This window comes from Pristiophorus japonicus, chromosome 15 (assembly GCF_044704955.1).
Source record: "Pristiophorus japonicus isolate sPriJap1 chromosome 15, sPriJap1.hap1, whole genome shotgun sequence".
Taxonomy (NCBI): domain Eukaryota; kingdom Metazoa; phylum Chordata; class Chondrichthyes; family Pristiophoridae; genus Pristiophorus; species Pristiophorus japonicus.
The window spans coordinates 57,374,568-57,402,428 of record NC_091991.1 but is presented as its reverse complement, the minus strand read 5'-3'; the positions used below and the strand labels follow the sequence as shown (position 1 = coordinate 57,402,428).

At 51.0% G+C, this 27,861-nt stretch overlaps 1 pseudogene; it reads right to left on the bottom strand.

The window, feature by feature from the left end:
* Positions 1 to 7,170: 7,170 nt before the first annotated feature.
* Positions 7,171 to 7,289, bottom strand: LOC139226111 (5S ribosomal RNA; annotated as a pseudogene).
* Between the last annotated feature and the right edge of the window lie 20,572 nt (positions 7,290 to 27,861).

Below are 27,861 nucleotides of genomic sequence, written 5' to 3'. Positions count from 1 at the left end.
TTGAGGTCGAGCTGCTGGCGGAAGAAATACCTCGCCAGAGCACACCACCTAGGAGGGGGCTCGACGTAAAGGTATCTCTGCAGGGTCTGAAGACGGAAAGTCGCGAGCTGGGCGCTGACGCACACCAACGACTGACCGCCCTCCTCAAGCGGGAGACTCAAGACCGCGGCAGAGACCCAGTGCTTCCTGTTGTTCCAGAAGAAGTCCACCAGCTTCTTCTGTATCTTGGCGACAAACGCAGGGGGAGGGGTCAAAGTGACCAGCCGGTACCACAGCATTGCGGCCACCAGCTGGTTTATGACTAGCGCTCGACCCCTGTAGGACAGCACTCGGAGCAGTCCTGTCCAGCGCCCTAGGCGAGCGGCGACCTTGGCCTCCAGCTCCTGCCAGTTCGCCGGCCAGGCTCCCTCGTCGGGGCTAAGGTAGACTCCCAGATAGAGGAGATGGGTCGTGCTCCAGGCAAAAGGCCTGAGCTCCTCCGGCAGGGAGTCCACCCGCCACTGACCCACCAGGAGTCCGGAACATTTCTCCCAGTTGATCCTGGCGGAGGACGCGGCCGAGTAAATCTCCTGGCACTCACGCATCCTCCGCAGGTCAGCGGGATCCTCTACCGCGAGGAGCACGTCATCGGCGTAAGCCGAGAGGACGACCTCCACGCCCGGCCCTTGCAGAGCCAGTCCCGTCAACCTTGTCCGCAAGAGGCGCAGGAAAGGCTCCACGCAAACAGCATATAACTGGCCGGACATGGGGCATCCCTGGCGCACCCCTCTCCTAAAGCGAAGGGGCGCCGTCAAGGACCCATTAACCTTAATCAGACACTCCGCGGCGGCGTACAAAAGTCGGATCCGGGCGACGAAATGCGTCCCGAACCCGAAAGCGCGCAGAGTTCCGAGCAGATAGTCGTGATCCACCCTGTCGAACGCCTTCTCTTGGTCGAGGGATAGGAAGGCGACCGACAGACCAGCCTCCTGGGAACAATGGATGAGGTCCCGGACCAGATGGATGTTGTCGTGGATTGTCCGGCCCGGGACCGTGTATGACTGGTCGGGGTGGATCATGTGGTCCAGCACGGCACCAAGGCGAGCAGACATCGCCCTGGCGAAGATTTTGTAGTCCGTGCTGAGGAGGGAGACCGGGCGCCAGTTCTTAAGGAGGCGGAGATCGCCCTTCTTAGGCAGCAGGACGATGACTGCCCTGCGCCAAGAGAGGGGCATCTCCCCGGTCGCCAGACTTTCCCCCAGGACCCGCGCGTAGTCGCCCCCCAGGACGTCCCAGAACGCCCTGTGGAACTCCACGGTCAGCCCGTCCAGCCCCGGGGATTTTCCCCTCGAGAGCCGGGCGAGGGCACCGGTCAGCTCCGCCAGGCTTAGCGGAGCTTCCAGATTTTCGGCGCCCTCCGGGCCGACCTTCGGCAGGTCCTCCCACAAAACTCTACGCGCTTCCTCGCTGGACGGATCCGGAGAGAACAGAGCCCCGTAATATTCACGGACCCTGTTGTTGACGCCCTCCGGATCCGAGACGAGAGAGCCGTCGTCGGCCAGCAGCGTCAAGAGCTGCTTACGGACACTCTGCCTTTTTTCCAGCGAGTAGAAGAAGGGGGAGCCGCGGTCCAGATCCCGCAGGAACCGGATCCGCGACCTCACGAACGCGCCTCGGGACCCGACGAGCTGCAGGTCCTTCAGCGCGGCCTTCTTCGCTTCGTACACCGTCCGCAGGGCCGGGTCCTGGACGACTTGACCGAGACGGGCTTCCAGGTCGAGCACCTCTTTTTCTAGGCGCCCGACTCTGGCCGCCCGCCTCTTGGTCGACCCCCTCGCGTACTCTTGACAGAAGACGCGGACGTGAGCCTTGCCCACGTCCCACCATAGCCTCAAGGAGGGGAAGCCCCCCTGCTTCCTTCTCCAGTCGGACCAGAATCGACGGAACGAGTCCTGGAACCGCACGTCCTCCAGCAGCCGGTTGTTAAAGTGCCAGTACGCGGACCCCGTCCTCGCGCGGAGCGAAGCGAGCTCCGCCCACACCAGGTGGTGGTCCGAACACGGCACCGGCCGCATGGAGGCCGCCGGGACGCAGGAAACGTACGCCCGAGACACGTAAAGGCGGTCGACTCTAGACCATCCAACTCCAGGCCTCACCCAAGTAAAGGCGCTGGAGTCGGGGTGGAGATTTCGCCAGACGTCCACCAAGTCGAAGGACCCGACCAGGTCCCTCAACTTCTCCATCGCCGTCATGCACTGCGGGGCACCGGAGCGGTCCCTCGCCTCGAGGGTGCAGTTAAAATCCCCCCCGAGGACAATGCAGTCGCCGACGTCGACGGAGCCAAGAAGAGCGGACACCTCTTCAAAGAAGCGCGTCTGCTGCGGGCCGGGATGAGGGGCGTACACGTTCACGAGATGGAGCGGCACGTCCCCCAGGCGAACCGTTACGTGCAGCAAGCGGCCTGGCACGGGCTCCTCGACCCCCAAGATCTCCGGCTGAAAATGCGGGCCCAGCAAGATGGCCACCCCACTTGAAATGGCGGTGAGGTGGCTCATGCGGACCTCTCCTTGCCATTCCAGGAGCCACGTGGCTTCGTCTCCCGGAACGGTGTGGGTTTCTTGCAGGAAGCACACCGCATATTTCCCCTCCCGCAGGAGCGAAAAATTGTCAAATCTACGGCGTGCCCCTCTGCCGCCGTTGATGTTGAGGCTGGCTATGGTTATCTTCATGGCAAAAGCATAGTGCAACCTCTACCTTAACCTATTGTGGGGGAGGGAGCGGAGTCTTTTGTTGAACTCCGCTCCCTCCGCAGCCCAGCGAGGAGTCCCTCGAGCTCGCGCAGCTCAAGGTGCTGCTCCTTTGTCAAGGGCCCGCCCGCGGCCAAGGTTTTAACGGCGGCGCGGACGGACCCCTTGATCAGCTCCGGCTCGGACCATTTTTCCAGGGCCAGTCGGGCTTGGTCGCGGCGACCCCGGCTCTGGGCCAAAAAGTCCCGGAGTTCCTTTGCAGGAACGAGGAGGGCCTCAGCGGCGGCCGCGAGCAGATCCACCGCCTCCCTGGCGGTGGTCTCTAGGTCTTCCCCCGCGTCCCCCACCGAGTCCCCGTCCTCCTCCGGGAGGTGGCCGCCAGCAGCCGGCCCATCGACCGCACAAGGTACGGCAAATGAACCGGCCGCTCCAACCGGCCCTGGCACTGCCCCGATCCCACCCCCAGGATCGTCGGCAGAGGAGTCCCCACTGGGCTCTTTTAAAAATGGTGCTGGGTCGGGAAATGACAGCGGAAGGGGTTCCCCCTCCGCCCCAGGAACCGGAGAACAAGGAGAGACCCGGCCATAGGAGATCCCCAGGCTCCCCAAGTGCTCCAGCTCCAAAGTAAGAGGCGAGGGTGGGTGTTCCTCCCCCTCCCCGCTGCCACCCCCCGGCCCAGCATCTACAGTTTCATTAAAATCAATAAATTGTTTTTCTGCCGGGTCGAGCGACTCCCGGGGGAAGTTGGATAATAGCTGGGCGGGCTCAGGTTCGGCCTTTTCGGCCCCGCCCGCCTCGGTCCCCGGGACGCTCGACCCGGCGGCTACGCATTCTTCCACTGGCCCCACGCCCCCCACGACAGGCAGATCTTCCACGCCCTCCCCAGGAGGCAGCGGCTGGGCAGCCTCGACTGCCTCACCCTCCCCGGGGAAAGACTCCTCGCGCCTGCAGCGCAATTTGGGGGCGCTGGTGGGGGACGCGGGACACGCGGCGGGCACCGCCTCCTCCGCGGAGGGATGTTGTTCCCCCTCCGCCTCATTGGGGCGGTGCCTCTTTTTGTTCCTGGGGGCGCGCGGAGTCAGGGAGACCTCCATGTCTGCCGAGGCCTCCCGCTCCGCCCCCCCCTTTTCCTTTTCTTGCCCGCGCCCGGGCCCCTCTGTGGTGTTGTTCAAGGGCTCGGGCACGGGCTCGGGGCACCCCGCGCTCGCCGGTGACGGGGTTGGGCTGAGCGCGGTGGTCAAATTATCCGGCGCACCGAGGGGACCCGCCTCTTGATGTTTTGTCTTCTTCCGCGCCTTCTTTCCGGTCGGACGCTCTCCCTCCCCCCCGCCGGAGGCCCTGAAAACAAAGGCCTCCGACGATGCCCGCGCACCCATGGCTCCCGGCACGCGGACGCAACTAGGGGGAGGGGTGGCGGCAGCGCCAGCCTTGGCCGCCTTCGGTTGTTTGGCGGCCTTGGAGGCGGGGCAGTTCTTGCGAACATGCCCCACCTCCCTGCAGGCATGGCACCGCACGCCGTCCGACGTCCAGAAGACGCGGTAGGCAGTCCCCTCGTGCACCACATTAAAGTGCCCTTCTGTCATGTCCTCCCGCGCCAGCCGGACAAAGAGCTGGCGGCGGAAGGAGAACACGTGGCGCAGGCTGTTCTCCCTGAGGCCGAGCGGTATGGGGTTGATCCCTGACCTTACCTCCCCCAGTTGTTGTAGGTGAGGGAGGAGGAGCCCAGCGGGAACAAAGGGCGGGACGTTCGACACGATGACCCTCTGCGCGGTGGCCTCGAGAGGATCCACCGGCAGGAACGTCCCGCCCACCGTGAGCCCCTTTTCGAGGGCCAGGGACACCGCCCGCTCCGACCCCAGGAAGAAAACAGCCTTCCCAGACATCTTGGAGGCTGCGACAATGGCCGAGGGGCCGACTACCCCAGCCATCGCCCGCACGCACTCCTCGATGCTCATTGTGGGGTGAGTGTAGCTCTTGACCCCGTGTTTTTTTGTTATAAGTGTAAATGGTGGCAGGGCAGCGGGTGGCGCAGGAGGTGCTGTGGAAGCGGTTGCCACCTGCGCATACGTCCTTGCTGGCCCTGCCACCGGCGTGGATGGGGTCGCCATCACGGGGTCCCTTTAAGGGCTACACCCACCCCAAAGTCACAGGCCTTAATGGTCTTTAATGGCCTCGTGTATTTAACTGAGCAGAGGAGCCCTTAACGAGGCACCTCTCCCCTCGTTGACAATTGGGGAGAGGCCTTGCTCCCTCTGCTCAGTTGTCTTAATTGTTTTTTTTTAATTTGGAAGGAAAGGGTTCTCAGAGAGAGAGGGGAGAAACAGAGTAGCAGAGAAAAGAGAGAGGGGGGTGGGAAGGGGGGGGGGGGCTGCGAGGGCAGGTCTCTCCTCGCAGCTGTGGGTGGGTGCACTCCCCAGATGGCAAAACACAAAAGTCTTTGAGGTGGTCTTCAGGTGGGGGGAGAAGATGTCTTCACCTGGGGTAGCTGGAGCCACCAGGCACTCCTAACGATCTTTAATTGGGTGATTAATAACAATCTTCAGCCTGGTAGCTCCAGCTATCCCAGGCTAGGCAAATGTGGGGGGTGGGGGGGGTTCCAATTGTGGGGGGGGGCCTAGTTGTAAGCACGGCCCCCACGCACACTACCACACACACACACACCCCCCGCGATGTTCCGGCCCTCAGTGGTCTTCTTTCCTCCCCCCACCGATACAACAAAGTCTTTTTGGGGAAATGCACCCACACCCACCTGTAGAATGTAGAGTCTCCCTCCTTCCACACTGGATATTGTTGGTCTTTTCCCCCTCTCTCCAACTCCTTGCAGAATGGTAAAGTTGTTTAAAAGTTTTCTGTTCTCCTCCTCTCCCTCTGGTTAAAGTTGTGGTGAAGCCCCTTCCTTCCTTCTCCTCCTGGGCTGGTCTCAGGGCTCCCCAGGCAGGAGCTCAAGTTGCTAGCTGCTTCCCTCACTGCTCACAGTTCCTACTGTGCAGGACACACCTCCACTGCTCCACGATTGGTCCCTTGCGCATGAAACTCTTTTGAGTTTATCTGTGAAAACATAAAACATTAAACGGTGCCACCCGACCTGGGTGACACTCCAGACATTTACAAGGCCCATTTTTTTTTTTTTCCCCCTTTTTTGTGTTTTTTTTTTTGTGTTTTTTCTTTTTTTTTTTTTTGTTTTTTTTTTGGGCACTAAAATCACAATTTTTCCCCAGTGCCCCCTATAAAAGGGAAGGGGACACTAAAAGCACCGGCAATTAAAACAAATTAACTTTAAAACGTAAAATCAAATTAAAATTTGGTTGCCGGGCGTGATGATGCACTCCAGTCCCTCCGGTGCCCACCTCTCGCGGAAGGCCGCGAGCGTACCGGTGGACACCGCGTGCTCCATCTCCAAGGACACCCTGGACCGGATGTAAGAGCGGAAGAGAGGCAGGCAGTCAGGTTGAACGACCCCCTCGACCGCCCGCTGCCTGGACCGGCTGATGGCCCCCTTGGCCGTGCCTCGGAGCAGTCCTACGAGGAGGGCCTCGGACCTACCCGCTCCCCTCCGCACAGGGTGCCCAAAGATCAGGAGAGTGGGACTGAAGTGCAGCCAGAATTTCAGGAGCAGCCCCTTCAAATAATGGAACAGGGGCTGCAACCTTGTGCACTCAATAAAAACATGGAACACGGACTCCTCCAGACCGCAGAAATTGCAGGCGGCCTGGGAGTCCGTGAACCGGCTTAAAAATTTGTTGCACGGCACTGCTCCGTGCACCACCCTCCAGGCCAAGTCCCCGATGAATAGTGGGAGGACCCCTGCGTAGAGTGCCCTCCATCGGGGACCCCCGCCTCCTCCGGACGGCAAGATGGTGCGCCATGGCGTGTCCGGACGGCCGGCGAGGATGGCAAAGTTGAGGGTGTGCAGGAGCAGCCCGTACAGGAAACCCCTCCGCGCGGAACTGAAAGGCACGGAGGGGATTTCCCCGAGGCGGCTCAAGTTGTGAGGCGCCGGCCCCCGAGGGAGGTTCCGGGGTTTGGCGCCGATGAGGAATTCCGTCCGGACGGGGGTCAGTTCGGACGGGATCTCCCCACGTGCTTGAGCCTCCTCGATACACCTAACGGAGTCAGGGCCCAGAGCTGTTTTTAGCGACTCGATGGCATCGGCCGCGCGGCGGACGTTGGCAGAATTTAGGCGCCGCGCCAGCGTGACTGGCGCCATCCAGCCCGCTCCTCCGCCATCGAGCAGGTCCCTGACCCTGGTCACCTCACCAGCCACAGCCCTCTCTTCCGACCGCCACATGAAGCCTCGGCCGTGGAGGTACGGATTCCCGAGCAGCGGCTCCTGCAGGACGGCCGCCACTCCAGCCGGCGGAGAGCTGCGCTTGGTGGAGACTTTGTTCCAGACCCTGATGAGTTCCCTGTAAAAGACAGGCAGCTCCCGGAGGGCGGTCCTAAAAGCCTACTGCACCTGGTATTCCCAGGCAGTCTCCCATCCAAGTACTAACCAGGCCTGACTCTGCTTAGCTTCTGAGATCAGACAAGATCAGGCGTTTTCAGACTAGTGTGGCCGTAGGCTCCCTTGCGCATGAATGACAGAAGGATAGTTTGCAGGTGAAGCAGGTAATCAGGAAGGCGAATGGAATGTTGGCCTTCATTGCGAGAGGAATGGAGTACAAAAGCAGGGAGGTCCTGCTGCAACTGTATAGGGTATTGGTGAGGCCACACCTGGAGTACTGCATGCAGTTTTGGTCACCTTACTTAAGGAAGGATATACTGGCTTTGGAGAGGGTACAGAGACGATTCACTAGGCTGATTCCGGAGATGAGGGGGTTACTTTATGATGATAGATTGAGTAGACTGGGTCTTTACTCGTTGGAGTTCAGAAGGATGAGGGGTGATCTTATAGAAACATTTAAAATAATGAAAGGGATCGACAAGATAGAGGCAGAGAGGTTGTTTCCACTGGTCGGGGAGACTAGAACTAGGGGGCACAGCCTCAAAATACGGGGGAGCCAATTTAAAACAGAGTTGAGAAGGAATTTCTTCTCCCAGAGGGTTGTGAATCTGTGGAATTCTCTGCCCAAGGAAGCAGTTGAGGCTAGCTCATTGAATGTATTCAAGTCACAGATAGATAGATTTTTAACCAATAAGGGAATTAAGGGTTACGGGGAGCGGGCGGGTAAGTGGAGCTGAGTCCACGGCCAGATCAGCCATGATCTTGTTGAATGGCGGAGCAGGCTCGAGGGGCTAGATGGCCTACTCCTGTTCCTAATTCTTATGTTCTTATGTTCTTATGTAAGGCCAACTGGACATGCTATACCAGCAAAGGCAGGGGGAAATCATTCAGGTTAACAGAGACGGGCCAGAAAAGGATTTGAGCTACAGATTCAGCAGGGAAGGGTTTTAGATTAACAGGAAGGAAGGAAGCCAGAAGGGAGATCTGAAATGAACAGCACATGGGAGCAGATTTGCTGACCTGAGTTGTAAAATACAAGGTACCTTTGGAAGGGTTAACCATTTTGCTATCTTAATGAACCAAAATCATTTCCTTAAAGGGAATATTTCTCCGTAACAGATTATTTTATTTGTGTAACTGTGTTAAAGACTTTCCACTCCTCCATACACCATTCTTTTCAGAAGATATTCAGAGCACCGATGTAAAAGGTCCAGAAGACGACAAGGATAAAACAAAAGGACAATATGATTATATTGCAAATGGATGGCCAAACCAGGTAACAGACAAAGATATTCATCCATTCTTCATTCGTAGGAATGAATTATCAGTCGATAAAGATTTTATTATGTGGGGTGCAAGAGTAGTTATATCAAATAGATTCAGGTCCAAATTATTAGGAGACTTCCATGACCAGCAGCTGGGAATGTGCTTGACCAAGAGTTTTCACGTAGTTATTTATGGTGGCCAGGTCTTGATAAAGATATAGAGTACATCGTGAATCAGAGTACGACATGTCAATTGGTAAGCAAGCAATCACTATCAGTACCATTCCAGCCATGGAAATGGCCTCGCAGGGTGTGACAAAGGCTACATATTGATTTTGCTGAGCTAGAAGGACAACAATTGTTCATTGTGATTGATAGCCATTCGAAGTGGGTCGAGGTGTTTCCAATGTGGAAAGTAACAACAAGTAAAACATTAGACATTTTGCAAGGTTTATTTTCTTCATTTGGCCTCCCAGAAGAAATTGTTTCGGATAATGGACCACAATTTCATTCAGAAGAATTTGCACAGTTCACGAGCAAAAATGGGGTGAAACAGATCAAGGTTCCAACGTACCACCCTGCTTCGAATGGTGCAGTAGAGCGCATTGTACAAATTGTAAAACGTGCCTTCATGAAACAAACGTTAGATCCAAATCCAAAGAAACGACAGTTGTCATTGGATCACAAATTGGCTCATTTTCTAATTACATATCGTAGTACTCCTCACACAACTACTGGTAGAACACCAGCAGAGTTGTTTCTCAAAACGACAGCCAAGAACCAGATTCTCGTTCTTAAAACCAAATTTGGCACAGTCCGTAGAGGAGACACAATTAAGACAGAAAGAGAATCATGATAGAGGTAGAGTAAAAGAGAGAAGTATGAAATTAAATCAGAAGGTGAGAGTGAAGAACCATCACCATAAATGGGTAAAGTGGTTACTAGGTAGAGTGGTGAAGATATGTGGTCCTCGCACATATTTGGTAAAGATGTTTGATAATGGACAGATTAGGTTTGTTCACATTGATCATATTTTACTTACAGACATGGAAGGAGTTGAAGGTGGAATGATTCAATTATTTCTTCATTTGGCCTCCCAGAAGAAATTGTCAGATAATTTTGATACACCTGTAGCACATCCTACATCTAATGTACGGGAAACAAATCCAAGAGAAAACCAGTCTGAGTCCGAGTCAGGAAAACAAACACTCTGAAGTTATAGAGAGTTCAAATGAAAGTCAAGGGCAACCCTTGGAGGAAAACGTTCCTCAGGATCAGCCTCGAATGACTTTAGATTTGACACCATGTTTGGAAGGTTCTGTTTGAGAGCGAAGATATCCTCTTCGAAACAGAAAACAAGTGGTTAAGTTAAATTTGTAAATATGGCAAAATAAGTCCATATCCATTGTTATGTATAAATATGCAAGTTATGTTTGATGATTGTTGTTGCAACTTCTTCATTAAGGAGGGAGAAGTGCCTCCCTCCTTTTATTGTTGTGTATGCATGTCTGTAGCGCCACACTGTGGATGTGGACATATTGTGTACTACAAGGAAAGGGAATAAACAGTCAGCTTACAAACATAGAAACATAGAAAATAGGTGCAGGAGTAGGCCATTCGGCCCTTCTAGCCTGCACCGCCATTCAATGAGTTCATGGCTGAACATGCAACTTCAGTACCCCATTCCTGCTTTCTCACCATACCCCTTGATTCCCCTAGTAGTAAGGACTTCATCTAACTCCTTTTTGAATATATTTAGTGAATTGGCCTCAACAACTTTCTGTGGTAGAGAATTCCACAGGTTCACCACTCTCTGGGTGAAGAAATTCCTCCTCATCTCAGTCCTAAATGGCTTCCCCCTTATCCTTAGACTGTGTCCCCTGGTTCTGGACTTCCCCAACATTGGGAACATTCTTCCTGCATCTAACCTGTCTAACCCCGTCAGAATTTTAAACGTTTCTATGAGGTCCCCTCTCATTCTTCTGAACTCCAGTGAATACAAGCCCAGTTGATCCAGTCTTTCTTGATAGGTCAGTCCCGCCATCCCGGGAATCAGTCTGGTGAACCTTCGCTGCACTCCCTCAATAGCAAGAATGTCCTTCCTCAGGTTAGGAGACCAAAACTGTACACAATACTCCAGGTGTGGCCTCACCAAGGCCCTGTACAATTGTAGCAACACCTCCCTGCCCTTGTACTCAAATCCCCTCGCTATGAAGGCCAACATGCCATTTGCTTTCTTAACCGCCTGCTGTACCTGCATGCCAACCTTCAATGACTGATGTACCATGACACCCAGGTCTCTTTGCACCTGCCCTTTTCCTAATCTGTCACCATTCAGATAATAGTCTGTCTCTCTGTTTTTACCACCAAAGTGGATAACCTCACATTTATCCACATTATACTTCATCTGCCATGCATTTGCCCACTCACCTAACCTATCCAAGTCGCTCTGCAGCCTCATAGAATCCTCCTTGCAGCTCACACTGCCACCCAACTTAGTGTCATCCGCAAATTTGGAGATACTACATTTAATCCCCTCGTCTAAATCATTAATGTACAGTGTAAACAGCTGGGGCCCCAGCACAGAACCTTGCGGTACCCCACTAGTCACTGCCTGCCATTCTGAAAAGTCCCCATTTACTCCTACTCTTTGCTTCCTGTCTGACAACCAGTTCTCAATCCATGTCAGCACACTACCCCCAATCCCATGTGCTTTAACTTTGCACATTAATCTCTTGTGTGGGACCTTGTCGAAAGCCTTCTGAAAGTCCAAATATACCACATCGACTGGTTCTCCCTTGTCCACTCTACTGGAAACATCCTCAAAAAATTCCAGAAGATTTGTCAAGCATGATTTCCCTTTCACAAATCCATGCTGACTTGGACCTATCATATTACCTCTTTCCAAATGCACTGCGATGACATCCTTAATAATTGATTCCATCATTTTACCCACTACCGATGTCAGGCTGTAATTCCCTGTTTTCTCTCTCCCTCCTTTTTTAAAAAAGTGGGGTTACATTGGCTACCCTCCACTCCATAGGAACTGATCCAGAGTCAATGGAATGTTGGAAAATGACTGTCAATGCATCCACTATTTCCAAGGCCACCTCCTTAAGTACTCTGGGATGCAGTCCATCAGGCCCTGGGGATTTATCAGCCTTCAATCCCATCAATTTCCCCAACACAATTTCCCGACTAATAAGGATTTCCCTCAGTTCCTCCTCCTTACTAGACCCTCCGACCCCTTTTATATCCGGAAGGTTGTTTGTGTCCTCCTCAGTGAATACCGAACCAAAGTACTTGTTCAATTGGTCCGCCATTTCTTTGTTCCCCGTTATGACTTCCCCTGATTCTGACTGCAGGGGACCTACGTTTGTCTTTACTAACCTTTTTCTCTTTACATATCTATAGAAACTTTTGCAATCCGTCTTAATGTTCCCTGCAAGCTTCTTCTCGTACTCCATTTTCCCTGCCCTAATCAAACCCTTTGTCCTCCTCTGCTGAGTTCTAAATTTCTCCCAGTCCCCGGGTTCTCTGCTATTTCTGGCCAATTTGTATGCCACTTCCTTGGCTTTAATGCTATCCCTGATTTCCCTTGATAGCCACGGTTGAGCCACCTTCCCTTTTTTATTTTTACGACAGACAGGAATGTACAATTGTTGTAGTTCATCCATGCGGTCTCTAAATGTCTGCCATTGCCCATCCACAGTCAACCCCTTCAGTATCATTCGCCAATCTATCCTAGCCAATTCACGCCTCATACCTTCAAAGTTACCCTTCTTTAAGTTCTGGACCATGGTCTCTGAATTAACTGTTTCATTCTCCATCCTAATGCAGAATTCCACCATATTATGGTCACTCTTCCCCAAGGGGCCTCGCACAACGAGATTGCTAATTAATCCTCTCTCATTACACAACACCCAGTCTAAGATGGCCTCCCCCCTAGTTGGTTCCTCGACATATTGGTCTAAAAAACCATCCCTTATGCACTCCAGGAAATCCTCCTCTACCGTATTGCTTCCAGTTTGGTTAACCCAATCTATGTGCATATTAAAGTCACCCATTATAACTGCTGCACCTTTATTGCACGCACCCCTAATTTCATGTTTGATGCCCTCCCCAACATCACTACTACTGTTTGGAGGTCTGTACACAACTCCCACTAACGATTTTTGTCCTTTGGTATTCTGCAGCTCTACCCATATAGATTCCACATCATCCAAGCTAATGTCCTTCCGAACTATTGCCTTAATTTGCTCCTTAACCAGCAATGCTACCCCACCTCCTTTTCCTTTTATTCTATCTTTCCTGAATGTTGAATACCCCTGGATGTTGAGTTCCCAGCCCTGATCATCCTGGAGCCACGTCTCCGTAATCCCAATCACATCATATTTGTTAACATCTATTTGCACAGTTAATTCATCCACTTTATTGCGGATACTCCTTGCATTAAGACACAAAGCCTGGAAGTTCTGGAGACTTCTAAAGCTGCATCCATTTTAGGAAGCTGTGTGTGCTTGTGATCTGTGAATCTATCACATCCCCAAAATCCTTCAGCATATCAGAAAAACAAAAACCTTTCTCTTCAACTCCCTCAATTATCTATGACCCAGGGCCTAACAACATCCAACTCCCTGGCTGCCACCATGGGCTCAGCCCAGAGCTGTGGAACTTTGCTGTATTGTTCGACTTGAAGCAAAGCTTCTTCCCTTACACTATTTGTCACTAAGAAATAGTTGAACGATTTTATTGCAAACGTATTTAAATTATTGAACAGATTTCCGAGTTGGCCTTTGAACAAGGCTCTACCATTTGTCCCCGACTGTGTGGAAGTTCCACAGTATATTCTTAAACACTTTGTCACTTTTTCTTCTAAGCTTGCAACCTTTTTTTAATGGGATACTTCCGTGTGCATTTTTTGGACATTGCACACTGCCTCAGACCTTTAGTGACGCATTCTCTTCAACTCCTTCAATTACCTAGGACCCTCTGACCCAACATCTACCTCCCTGGCTGCAAACTCAGACAGCCCAGAATTGTGGAACCTTGGTGTATTGTTCGACCTGAAGCAAAACTCCCTCCCTCACATCCAATTTGTCACTAAGACTACTTTCCTACTTTTATTCATGCAGCATCTCCCCACCACTGCTTGTCGTAGATCCAGAAACCGTGTCTAGCAGCACGGAGTAGTTGAAAACTAGATATTTATTTTCCGGCCCTGTTACAACATCAGAGTTGCTTGTCATGTAAAGGCACACCTCCCCAGCACTGCTGCCCCATCTTTCCCCCTTCATCCCCAAACCCTAATCTGCACCTTTATCACCTTGTGGCTGGAGTTCTCCAGTGCTCCGGTTGCTCGTCACCCCACTTCTACGTTTTTAATGGGCTATTTCAGTGCGTGTTCTTTGGAAATTATACACTGCCTCTGGCCTTTAGTTATTGTTGTGTATGCATGCCTGTTTACTGTGTGATGTCTGTGACACTGTTATGCAGCACTGAATATACCCTTACACTGTACACACTTTGCCTGTACAACAGAGGGTGCTGCTGGGAAGACCTAAGGGTTGCCTGCACACGGCAGGTAACCCAGTATAAAAAGGAGCTCACAGCTTGTTGTCCTCACTCAGCAGCTGCAATTAAAGGACTACAGGTCTGCACAGTTTAAGTATCATACCCTGCCTCGTGGAGTCATTACTAAAGGTGCCTACATATACTAAAACTGGCGACGGGAATACGAGGTCACGAACTACACACCTCAGCAACTTTCAGCAATTTACAGAGGGGAAAGATTGGGACGCTTTTGTGGAAAGTTTGGAACACTTCTTTATAGCCAACGACCTGGACGGGAACATACCGGCTACACTACCGAACAAACGCAGGGCCATCCTGCTAGCAGTTCTGGTCCCACCATCTACGGTCTCGTCAGGAACTTACTAGCCCTGGAAAAGACAACCACCAAGAGCTATGAGCAACTTGTAACAATCATACAGGAACAACTAAAACCGAAAGAAAGCATCCTCACAGCCAGGCACTGGTTCTACACTTACCGGCGACCTGAGGGCCAAGAAATTGCCACGTATGCTGCACACTTAAGAAGACTAGCTGCACCGTGTGAGTTTGGCGACCACCTTAATGAAGCACTAAGGGACATATTTGTCATTGGAATCGACCACGAAGGCCTCCTACACAAATTGCTCTCGGCTGACATCACGGTCACCCTGCAGAAAGCAATTCAAGTGAGCCAGGCCTACATGGTTTCAGCCAGCGACTCCAGGCGAATACTGACCCAGGACTCTAAACAGGCGAGCGCAGTGCACCGCATGGATACTTCGAAAGGCAGAAATGTTGCCCCGAGTCCCGCAACCCTGAGTCCGCCACATGGGGCAAACAGGATGGCCCCGTGCTGGCGCTGTGGAGGAACCACAGGGCACACCAGTGCCGCTACAAAGACTATGCATGCAAAGGCTGCAAAGAGAAAGGGCACCTTCAGAGAATGTGCAGAAAAGGCTGTACTCACCGTATCACTGATGAGTTGGTTGATCACTGGGGCTCCGACACAGGGGAAGGTGAAGTTGCTCAACCCCTGGAAGAAGAGTATGGAACTCATACCTGCTCCACCGAAAGTTCTCCGTGGGCAATGAAAGTAGACGTCGACGGAGTCCCAGTTTCTATGGAGAGCGACACAGGGGTGAGCCAGTCTGTGATGAGCCAAGCGACCTTTGAAGAACTTTGGATGAATCTCGCCAATCGACCACAACGGCAGCCTGTCCAAGCGAAGCTGCTCCCAGGCCTCCGGGCTCCGGCAATCGACCTTGATTATGGATCCATCGCAGCATCTGGAGATTTCACTGTCCAGCCCAACTGCCCACAGCACCCCGGTAAAATCTCCGAGACTGAGGATCCAAACTCCACTTTCCGGGCTGGGGCAGCACTCCAAGTGGTGAACGGCATCGAAAGAAATGGATTTCCGATGTCTAGGGTCGAACCTGTGGAAGAAAAGAGCACCACAGCCTACCTGCAGAAAGACCAGAAAATGGCTGCAGCACCACAAGCAGCAGAACCTGTAATCAAAATGGCCTCCGCCATGCCACGAGTGAACATGGAGGAGCATCATGTGACATCGAGTGGCCAATCGGATTTGAAGGCTCCCTTAAAGGAGACCAGTAACCAAAAAAATTTAAAGGGGAAGTTTCAACTATTTGAGTCCACGGACTTTAAAGCTAAAGATGCAATTAAAGGGTGCAAGTATGAAAATGTATGCAATGTAACCATGAATTGTGATGCTGATTTAACTAATGTGACTAATGAGATGAATGCAAGTGTCAGTAAGGTTAAGAACAAGTTTATTATGCTTAACAGTAATGATAGAGATTGTGAAATGCCTAATGTAACCATGTCTGTTGAAATCAGGACACCCAAAAGTGATGTAAATGCTAGAATGTATAATGCAGGCTCGACTATGTGTGATCAGAGCCAAGGTGTTATGTATACCGGTAGGACACTGCCAAAGGACATTGGGTCCTACAGGGACCATGCTGATGCCAATGGAATCCCCAAAGGTCCAGGCTACCTGACCATGTAGCCTGGATCTTTGGAACGAATGTGATGCCCATTGCAGGACACACACACAGGCAGTGGGAGCAGATCCACTACAGGGACAGTGGTCATTGGGCAGCCCAGCCACCACCAATGGCAACCTGCACCAGACCAGCCCTACAGCCCCTGGCCACCAGGGCCAACACCGGGAGCATGAGGCTAATCTGGGAGTCCCTAGCCGAAGACCACCCTGGGTGTAGAGGATGCATCCGGGAGGGCATTGAGCTCTTCGAATCTCAATGCCGAGAGCATGAAGAGGTCTGTGGCTCATTTGCCGTGAAGAAGCTCCACATAGAGCATTTGCTTAGGCAGTCTCGTGTGCGACAAACCAGTCCCACCTAACCCTTCCCTCGGCGTATGTCTGTCTCACCTGTGACAGAGTCTGTGGCTCCCCTATTGGACTGTTTAGCTACCAAAGAACTCACTTCAGGCGTGGAAGCAAGTCTTCGTTGATTCCGAGGGACTGCCTGTGATGATGATGATGATGTTCTTATGTTCATGTGATATATGGTGTTACATATTGGAGATAACCCAAACATTGCAAACTTCTGTGAAAATACCACAGGCTTAGATAATATTGATGAAGTATGAAAGAAGATGAAATACAAGACAACCCAGTGGGCATAAACACCGAAGTAGATCTTTTAGAATTCCCATGATAATAATCTGCTTAGGAACAGGAATAGGCCATTCAGTCCCTTGAGCATGTTCCGCAATTCAATTAGATCATGGCTGATCTGTATCTTAACTCCAACTTTCCGCCTTGGTTTAGCAATCCTTAACATCATTACCTAACAAGAATCTTATTCATCTCATTTTCGAAAAATCTTCAATTGACCTCGCCTCAACAGCTTTTGGAGCAGGAGAATTCCAGATTACTACTACCCTCTGTGTGAAGAAGTTCTCCCTGACTTCGGCCCTGAACGGCCCTAATTTTAAGGTTATGCCTCCTTGTTCTGGATTCCCCCACCAGAGGAAATAGTTTATCTCTAATAATAAAAAAGTAAAATGCTGCAGATTCTGGAAATCTAAAATAAAAACAGAAAATGCTGGAAATACTCAGAGGTCAGGCAGCATCTGTGGAGCGAGAAACAGAGTTAACGTTTCAGCTCAATGACCTTTCATCGGTATTTTCGTCAGACGTTTCTCTCGATCCACCCTATCAAATTCTTTAATCATCTTAAACACCTCAACTAAATCACCCCTTAATCTTCTACATTCAAGGGAATACAAGCCTAGTCTATGAAATCTGTCAATTCTAATAACGTTATTAAACATTCTTCAATATGAAAGACATTTACATATATTAAAACGAAGGGCTAGAAATTCATTATAGCCAAGGAATGGGCGGTGTTAGGACAAAAATCAATTTGCGACAGGCGAAAACGCTCTAGACTGCACGCAAAATTTGTCCTCACTGCTCAATAAAATGATTTCAATCTTAAATAAAAGTGGCAAAATTGCGGTGTCAGGCGCAGAAGTCCCATCCCCACCGCTGAATTGGGCTTACCGCTACAAAGGAAATGGAGCGCAATCTCGTGCACTCACTTCCTTTAGGGGCGGTTCCTGGGGCGGGGACTGCTTAAAGGGAGGGTCCCTGCACACAGGTGACTGGGCCTGCAGCCTAGCACCTAAAATGGAGTGCCGGGCTGCACGATGGCGGCCCGAACCATGCTGTGGATCACATATTGGAGCCGACCCGAGAGTTGGCAAGCCAGTTAAGATGAAGGTGCGGTGCGCTGGCGCCCTCCCCTTTAAATTCTGCCCCACGAACGGATGTCGGCCGGCTTTGTTACCCGCGAAGCTGACGTTGACATCCACTCGCACCAGCCTCGTGGGCCACGGGGCGGTAAGGTATCGATGAGTGGCGCAGAGGGATCACCGTGCACGACATGACGTCATCGCTGGTTGCGCAGCAGCCCTGGGTGCTACCTGCGGTACGTATCACTGCCATGGCAGCGCATATCCAAACTCCCAGGCAATTTCCTGGAAGCCGGTAGTGACCCCGCCCTGGGTGAAAAGTCACTTCCATCCCTTTAGCGCCCTCCCGGATGCAATAATTGGCCTCATTAAAAAAAAGGGGCAATTCTTCCTTCTCGTCTTCTTCCTCCTTGTCCTCGTCCTCCTCCTTCTGCACAAATGTTGCCGTGTTTCTCGCGCCTCCGCTCCCTCCGCCATGGATCCTGGAGGGAGAAGTGGCATGCCAGTACAGCTCCCATGACTTTTAGCAAGCGGAGGTTGAATCTTTCAATAATAAATGTTGCACTTTTGCACTTGCCACAACACTCCTGATACCAAAGAACCTTCAAATCACTAAATAAAACTGTTGCAGCATCGGGAACTCACACACAGGTGTTGAAATGTCACTAACCTGTCAGGTGCGAGTCATCGGGGCTAATGTTTTTTAAATAAAATCCCTGGAGCCGACTTCCTGGTGCTTCATGCCAGCTCTTCCTCTTGATGTTTACTCCAGGCGTTGAGGTAAGTGGCTATAATCAATTTGGGAGTTCAGTGAGTGTTGTACACTGATGTCATGATCTCCGTGACATTGAATATCCCTGCGATCAATGTTACCAACTGTGCCACGGGGACTCCGGATTCGCCAGGCGGCGCTGGATTCATCAGGAATGTCGGTACTGGTTCCAACGCCGCATTAACATCATCTATTGGTGCTAATGGGTAGCACTAAGGGGATGAATTTTTCCTCACAGCATTATAGGCAGGTTCTAAAAGGTCATATACAGGCCAAGATTCAAACCTGTGAACAAACATTAATGGAATAACAATCCACAAGGCCTCCATTTTACACCCCCCCCCCCCCATCCCCTGATTGCGGCGGGTGTGGAGGGGGTGGGGGGGGAGTCGATGTTGTTAAAATATCGTGATCGAGCAACCCAGCCCTCACCCAACCCCATTCTTGGCCATTTAAATTTTAACAAACAGAAATCAGGCCATTGGCATGGCATTGCAAAAGTAGGCGGGAGCCTAAATAAAATTCTGAAGTCACAGCCTGATGATATAATTGATGGCAGGACTTCAATTTAACTGAGAGTGAGGGGACACTCAAGCTGTGGGATTCCTGGCAGCAGATCTGAGGTAGGAGGTGCCGACTGGCCAAGGTGATTGCTAAAGATGATCTTTTAGCATTTCTTGTGGGCAAGGAGAAGCAGGCGTGCTCCCCCCAGCACTCGCAAGGAGGCCTTCGCCCCACCCCCACCCCCTCCTCCTGGAGCATTCTGCTCGCCCCTCAACCCCGATTGCAACCCCAATCACAGCAGCCCCCGCCCCCCCCCCCCTCCGATGGCTGCCCCAATCACAGCCCTCCTACCCCTCCCAATTGTGGCCCTCCCCGTTAAAATCGAGGTCTATTAATCACTGTTATCAGCATCGATTAATTTTAACATTCCATGGAGACAGAAAACACAGCAGTTAAAGATTAGATTATAGTGTCTTTGCACACTTTAAAACTTTAATCTAACTTTTAGATTCCTGAGGCATTGTGACCATTTCTGGGGGAGGTGGGACCTGTACAAGCCGGACGGGTTGCACCTCAGCAGAGTCGCAAGAGGGTTTGCTTGTGCTGTTGGGGAGGGTTTAAACTAGTTTGGCAGGAGGATGGGAACCAGAGAATAGATTCAGTGGGGAGAGAAGCAAAGCTTAAATTGGGCAGCAGAAAAGTAGAAAGTGAATTTGGAAGACAGAGGTTACAAGGGCTGGAAAATAGACAACAAGGGAGTTTGGCATGACTAAATGGCATATACTTCAATGCAAGGAGTATAGGGAATAAGGCAGATGAGCTGAGAGCACAGATAGACACTTGGGAGTAAGAAATTATTGCCATTACTGAGACATGGCTGAAAGAAGGACAGGTATGGCAGCTCAACATTCCTGGTTACAGGGTTTTCAGACGGGATAGAGAGGGGGGTAAAAAAGGAGGGGGATCGCAGTATTAATTAAAGAAACAATTACAGCTGTGAGAAAGGATGATGTGTTAGAGGGATCATCAAACGAGGCCATATGGGATGAATTGAAGAATAAAAAAGGGGCGATCACACTACTGGCAGTGTACTATAGACCCCCAAACAGTCAGAGGGAGATAGAAGAACAAATATGTGGGCAAATTGCTGCGAAGTGCAAAAACTATAGAGCCGTAATAGTGGGGGAGTTCAACTATCCTAATATTGGGCCCAAATTTCCCCAGCCACCTCGAGTGGCGCAGTTAGGGGTGACACGCCGACTTTCTAAGCCAAGAAAAGCGCCAAAAATTTACCTTCCACTTTGGCTGCTCCCTTGTCATCCGGATCCATCGGCGTGACGCTGCAGAGCCTGCGGGGACGGAGCTTCAGCCACGCTCGCTCAGCGCGACCGGCAGGGGGGCAGGGCTTGGGCCCAGCGTCTTGTGGAATGCCAGAAGGGGAACACATGTCTGTTTGAGCTTGCGCACATGCGCAATGAGCGTTTCAGCGTGCGCGCATGCGCAGTGCAACAGGAAGCTTGGCAATCGGCCAATTAAAGGGAGAACGTCCTCAGTATCATTGGTAATGGAGCATATATAAAGGTAAGGTTTAAATATTGATTTTGGTGTGGCTGAGGGAGTGGAAAAGAATGCTGGATAGGTGGAAGAAAGGTGAGAAGTGTGATTTTTGAACATTACCTGAGTGTAAGTCCAATACACGAATGGCGCAAGAGCGTGCAACACGAACAAAGAATTTCCTCCATGAGGAACTGAAGAAACTAGTGACTGTCATTGAGGAGAAATGGCTGGAGCTGGATATCAGCAAGAGTGGTCCGTCAAAAGTTTCACCCAAGGAAATGAGAAGAAGATGGAACCTAGTTGCAGAAGAATACTCCGCAGGGGTCAATACCGCAAGATCTGGAAGCCAGTGTAAGAATAAATGGCAGGACGTTGGTCAAGTAGTGAGTGTAAGTAATATCTTCATCTTTAAATTGAATTGAAATTGAAAATGTGACCATCTGTATGTGTCCCACCCATCAGAAGCGCACCATGTCTGAAAATTAATATTTTCATCTTTGCAGAAGAAATTGTCCCACAACAAAAGGAAAATACTTAGAACAGGAGGAGGTCCGCCAAATCTGCACCAACTATCACCCCTGGAACAGAGGGTTGCTGCCTTGCTGAGTCGCACCGGCAGAAAAAGAATCAGCTCTGCACAAGCTGGAACCGCACGCGAGGGTGAGGGTGAGTCATTAAAATGCATAGTCGCCCTTCAAATCAACCTGCTGACTGGCCTGCTACGCGTCAGACTACTCATGCCATCCATCCTACCCCCTTCTGTGCTGCTAACCATTTGACTGTTCTGTTGTATTTTGCATCCTGAAGATCCACAGTTAGAAAAACATTCGTCAAGATAAGGTGTGAATGATGGGATAATGATCATCTTTGGCTCCCTTCCCTCACCCCCCGCACCCCCTCCCCTCTCCCCCGCCCCCCTCAGAGCCTGTTTCTTTCTTTCTATTTTTCTCCTTGTCTCTAATGGCAGTTGGTCATTATCCCAACAGACACTCACCAAGAGAAATATAGAAACATAGAAAGTAGGTGCAAGAGTAGGCCATTCGGCCCTTCGAGCCTGCACCACCATTCAATATGATCATGGCTGATCATGCAACTTCAGTATCCTATTCCTACTTTCTCTCCATACCCCTTGATCCCTTTAGCTATAAGGGCCACATCTAACTCCCTTTTGAATATATCTAATGAACTGGCCTCAACCACTTTCTGTGGTAGAGAATTTCATAGGTTCACAATTCTCTGTGTGAAGAAATTTCTCCTCATCTTGGTTCTAAATGGCTTACCCCTTATCCTTAGACTGTGAATCCTTAGAATGTGAGTGTATTTACCAGCAACTGCCTGGGAGCAGCATGGAGGCCCCGACCTGCGTGAGAACACCAGCGGCAAGTCAGGGCCATAAAAGGAGCGGCGAGCAGCAGCCTGGGAGCAGCGTCGAGGCATACCACCTCAGGGAGCAGCACAAGCTGTGACAGCAGCGAAGAGTGACGTCATCAAGGTCCAGTTCGGTGATTGGAGCGTGGGCAGATACAGCAGGTACGGCGAAGTCAAGGCGAAGGAGCGGCGAGAGATTGTGGAGGGCCGTGATCGGGCCCCAGGAGAGGCTTGAGTTCGGGGCCAGGGACCCAGGGGCAGCATGGGCCAGCCCACACTGCGATATGTGTGCGCACTAGGTCCGTGCAGCAGAGCAAGTCTCCAGTTGTCTTGGTTAATCCTTGCCACTGGAACAAGACCTAGCTCTGTCAAGCCCGCGTGGTGGCTGGTGTGCAGCGACCACCACATGTTAAAAAAAATCCACACACAGGCATCTTCCACCCTTCAGGATGTAGTTCAGAATCTGGAATTTTAAGTCCTTCATTGGAACACCTGTGGACTTATCCTTTTTTGGCGTGGAAGCAAGTCATCCTCGTTTCGAGGGACTGTCTATGATGATGATGATAATGATGATTTACAAGTGCATAATAACAAAGGTTACATAACATTATATTTACAAACTTTTGCACCACCAACACCCACCCCTCTACCCAGCACCACCACCTCTTCCCCCACCCCTTTAAGCGATGCCCAAGCTCCTCTTCCTCGCCCCGCCTACACCACGCGTCCTGCTCCCCTGCCCCTCTCTGCCTCTGGTTGACGAGGTTGTTCAGGAGAGCAGCGGGATGTCTGCAGATGTGTCCGTCTTGGTGAGAAGGCAGGGGGCATGGCCGAAGACGCTGGGATCTCCTGCTCCTCCGGATCTGTCTGCCTTGAGGGTGTGGGGTCAGGGGCTTGAACTGTGCGTCCAGAAGCCATCTCTTGCCTCATTGCCTCAACGATCTCAGTTGTGCGCTCCAACACAGTGATGATCCGGTCCATCTTGTCATCATGCTGCTGGGTGAAGGTGGCCAATCTAGCAGCTATCCCAGTCATGGTCTGGAGCATATCGCAACCTATCTGTGCGTTTGTCCATGAAAGCTGAACCATCTCCAGAAATGCAGAGAGCCGTGGTGGATCCTCACTGCTGATGGGTTCTGGTGCCTTGCTTGTCTTCGCGTTACGGCCTCTGCGCTTGGTTGAGCTTGTCAGTGTGGAATCCATTCCAAACCCCAGGAACACGGAGGCCAATGCCGAGGTTCTGCTGACACCTGGCTCACATGGCAGGAGGCTGCTATCATCCTGTTCCTGCTGCTGGAGCTCAGGGGCTCAAAGATGGTCCCTTCTCCCTCCTCTTCTTCATGGCTCAGGGTGACGGAGGTGGGAACGGTGGAAATGAGTGATCTGGGGAGTGTTGGAGGAGGGATCCGCTGTCTTGGGCTGGGGGCGACGTCAGCGCGGGAGACGTTGACGTCTTGAGGCACACCATCGACCTCTGCAGGCCAGAGGTCGATGGTGTGCCTTGATCCGTGCTGTCCGAGTCATCATCTGCAAGTAGAGGACGGCATTTCAGTTTGTAAAGAGGGGGGGCTGCTGGTCAAGCTGAGATGTGAGCTGTGCCATCTCACATTCTGCCAGCAAGGAGTGAGTTGGATCTCTATATGGGCATACCAATACTGGGCAACAAAGTGTGCAATAAACCGCGAGTTTATTAACATTGCATGACCTTTCATGCCATGAGTGTGGCTCAGACCGTAGATTAGTATAACTTTACCATGCTGTAGCACCAGATCTGCATCAATCGTTTTGGTTGCATGGTGGCAGTCACCCACCAATGCCAATGCATGCTCCTCCAGCCTGCTCAATTCAACCACCTCTGCTGCTCCCCCTCCCGTCACTCACAGGCTTGCTGCCTTGGATGCGTTTTTCTTCTGCACAAAGAAACATTGCAGCATTTAGCTCCTTTGCTGATGCCCCCCACACTCCCACACATCTGGCACACAACCCTTTTGGCATTGGACAGGAGGGGGTGAATAAATGTTTACTCATTCTTGCTGCCGCCACCAAATCGTTCCAACGCTTCCGGCATTTCACCCATCCCGCTCAACATTGCCCATTGCGCTCACGGTCTCACCAATCTCCCTCCAAATTCGTCGGTATTGGGGTGGTCGTGGCTTGGTGAGGTCTTTGTACCTGCACTCCACCTCCATTACTAGCTCCTCTAATTCCTCCTCATTAAACTATGGAGCTCTGGGTCTGGTTTTGCCAGCCTTCATTGCTGATTTCTGGCCACTCATCGTCAATGATGAAACAAATGGGTGCTCAACAGTTTGTGTCTCAATTTCTCCGCCTGCCTCCTCTCCAACCTCCAATTCTGTCGACTCCAACTTCCAACTCTGTCCTCTCCAACTTCCAACTCTCTCCTCTCCAACTTTCAACTCTCTCCTCTCCAACTTCCAACTCTCTCCTCTCCAACCGCCAACTCTCTCCTCTCCAACCGCCAACTCTCTCCACTCCAACCTCCAACTCTGTCCTCTCCAACCTCCAACTCTCTCCTCTCCAACCTCCAACTCTGTCCTCTCCAACCTCCAACTCTGTCCTCTCCAACCTCCAACTCTCTCCTCTCAAATGCCAACTCGCTCCTTTCCCCTCTCACAATCACAGGTGGAATAAAGTGGTGTGCCTTTATGTGCATATGCAGTGCAGCAATCAGCCTCAAACGGCCCCAAAATGATGACACGTTGGAAGACAAAAACTACAAAAAAAATCACAAAGTCTCGCGCATGCGCTTTGGAGGCCCTCTGAAGATCTCCGAATGGAGAGGCCTCCAACTGCCGCACACTTATGATGCCAGCCGCCCATTCCCGCTCCCACCTGCTCCCGTCCGCCGACTGCCGCTGCCTGCCGCCCACACAACGGAGCCGAAAGTGGCTCCCGACAGGACCCGGTGGCAGCGGGCGGCAAAAAGGTGGGTGCCGTCCGGTGCCGCCGAGAAATGGGCGGCGACCAAATTCAGCCCCTTGGATTTGAATGTTGGGGGTATGATTAAGAAGTTTTCAGATGACACTAAAATAGGCTGCGTAGTTGATAATGAAGAAAGCTGCAGATTTCAGGAATATATCAATGTACTGGTCAGGTGGGCGGAATAGTGGCAAATGGAATTCAATCCAGATAAGTGTGAGGCAATGCATTTGGGGAAGTCTAACCACGCAAGGGAATACACATTAAATGGTATGACGCTGAAAAGTCTAGAGGAACAAAAGAACCTTTGAGTGTAGGTCCACAGATCCCTAAAGGTAGTAGGCCAGGTAGATAAGGTGGTTAAGAAGGCATACGGAATACTTGCCTTTATTAGTTGAGGCATGGAATACAAGAACAAGGAGGTTAGGCTTGAACTGCATACAACACTAGTTAGGCCACAGCTGGAGTACTGTGTGCAGTTTTGGTCACCACATTACAGGAAAGATGTGATAGAATGGAAAGGGTGCAGAGGAGATTTACAAGGATGTTTTCGAGAATGGAGAATTTTGGCTATGAGGAAAGATTAGAGATGCTGGGTCTCTTTTTCTTTGGAACAGAGGAGACTGAGGGGAGACCTGATTGAGGTGTTTCAAATTGTGACTTACCGTGGCTCACTAAGGAAATAAAGGATGGTATCAAACTGAAAAAAATGGCATATAAAGTAGCCAAGATTAGTGGGAGGACAGAGGATTGGGAAATTTAAAAAAACCAGCAAAGGATGACAAAAAAAAATGAAGAGAGGTAAGATAGATTATGAGAATAAACTAGCAAGAAATATAAAAACAGATAGTAAGAGTTTCTGCAGGTATATAAAAAGGAAGAGAGTAGCTAAAGTAAATGTTGGTCCCTTAGAGGATGAGACTCTGGAATTAATAATGGGGAACAGGGAAATGGCAGCGACTTTGAACAAATATTTTGTATCGGTCTTCACAGTAGAAGACACTAAAAACATCCCAATAATGGATAATCAAAGGGCTATAGAGAGTGAGGAACTTAAACCAACACTATCACTAAAGTAAAGTACAAATACTCGGTAAAATAATGGGACTAAAGAAGGACAAGCCCCCTGGACCTGATGGCTTGCAACGAGTGGGTCAGTCCTATCGTCCCAGTCCTCAAGGGAGATGGCACCATCAGAATCTGTGGCAATTACAAAGTAACTATCAATCGTTTCTCCCTGCAGGACCAATACCCACTACCAAAGGCCGACGACCTCTTGCAACGCTGGTGGGAGGAAAGATGTTCACGAAGCTGGATCTGACTTCAGCCTACATGACGCAGGAACTGGAGGAATCATCGAAAGCCCTCGCCTACATCAACACGCAAAAAGGTCTTTTTGTTTATAACAGATGCCCATTTGGAATCCGATCGGCGGCGGCGATATTCCAGAAAAACATGGAAAGCTTATCGAAGTCGGTCCTGCACACCGTGGTCTTTCACAATGACATCTTGGTCACAGGTCGGAACACAGTCGAACATCTGCAGAACCTGGAGGAGGTTCTTAGTCGACTCAACTGCGTGGGGCTTAGGTTAAAATGCTCGAAGTGCGTTTTCCTGGCACCTGAAGTAGAGTTCCTGGGAAGGAGGATTGTGGTGGACGGCATCAGGCCCACCAACGCGAAGACGGAGGCAATCGAGAACGCACTGAGGCCACAGAACATGACGGAGCTGCGGTCGTTTCTGGGATTCCTGAACTACTTTGGTAACTTCTTACCAGGTCTCAGCACACTGTTAGAATCACTGCATGTCTTACTACGAAAAGGGGACGAATGGGTTTGGGGCAAAAGCCAAGAAAATGCCTATGTAAAAGCGAGAAAATTGTTATGCTCAAACAAATTGCTTGTGTTGTATGATCCATGTAAGCGTTTGGTACTAGCATGTGATGCGTCGTCATATGGCGTCGGGTGTGTATTGCAACAAGCTAATGATTTCGGGAAACTGCAACCGGTTGCTTATGCATCCAGGAGTCTATCTAAGGCTGAGAGAGCCTACAGCATGATTGAGAAAGAAGCGTTAGCGTGTGTCTATGGGGTAAAGAAAATGCATCAATGCCTGTTTGGGCTAAAATTCGAATTGGAAACTGACCATAAGCCACTTATATTCCTCAGAGAGTAAAGGGATAAATACCAACGCATCGGCCTGCATCCAGAGATGGGCGCTCACATTGTCCGCCACAGGCCAGGCCAGAAAACTGCACCGATGCTCTCAGTAGGCTGCCATTGCCCACCACGGGGGTGGAAATGGCGCAGCCCACAGATCTAGTCATGGTTATGGAAGCATTTGAGAGTGTGCAATCACCCGTCAGATCAAAACCCGGACAAGCCAGGACCCCTTATTATCTCTAGTCAAAAGTTGTGTGCTTCACGAGAGCTGATCCAGTGTCCCAGTGGAAATGCAGGAAGAGATAAAGCTGTTTCAGTGGTGCAAAGATGAAATGTCTATACAGGCAGACTGCCTTCTGTGGGGCAATCGAGTAGTGGTCCTCAAGAAGGACAGAGACACCTTCATTAATGACCTCCACAGTACCCACCCAGGTATCGTAATGATGAAAGCGATAGCCAGATCCCATGTGTGTGGCACGGTATCGATGCAGACTTAGAGTCCTGCATTCACAGATGTAATACATGCACACAATTAAGCAATATACCCAGGGAGGCGCCGCTAAGTTTATGGTCTTGCCCACACATGGCCTACCCGATGTCCTGGTGAGCGACAACAGACCATGTTCTACCAGTGCTGAGTTCAAAGAATTCATGACCCATAACAGGATCAAATATGTCACATCTGCCTCATTTAAACTAGCGTCCAATGGTCAGGCAGAGAGAGCAGTGCAAACCATCAAGCAAGGCTTGAAGAGGGTGACAGATTGGGAAAAGAGGAGGCGCAACGAGACCTGGGTGTCATGGTACATCAGTCATTGAAGGT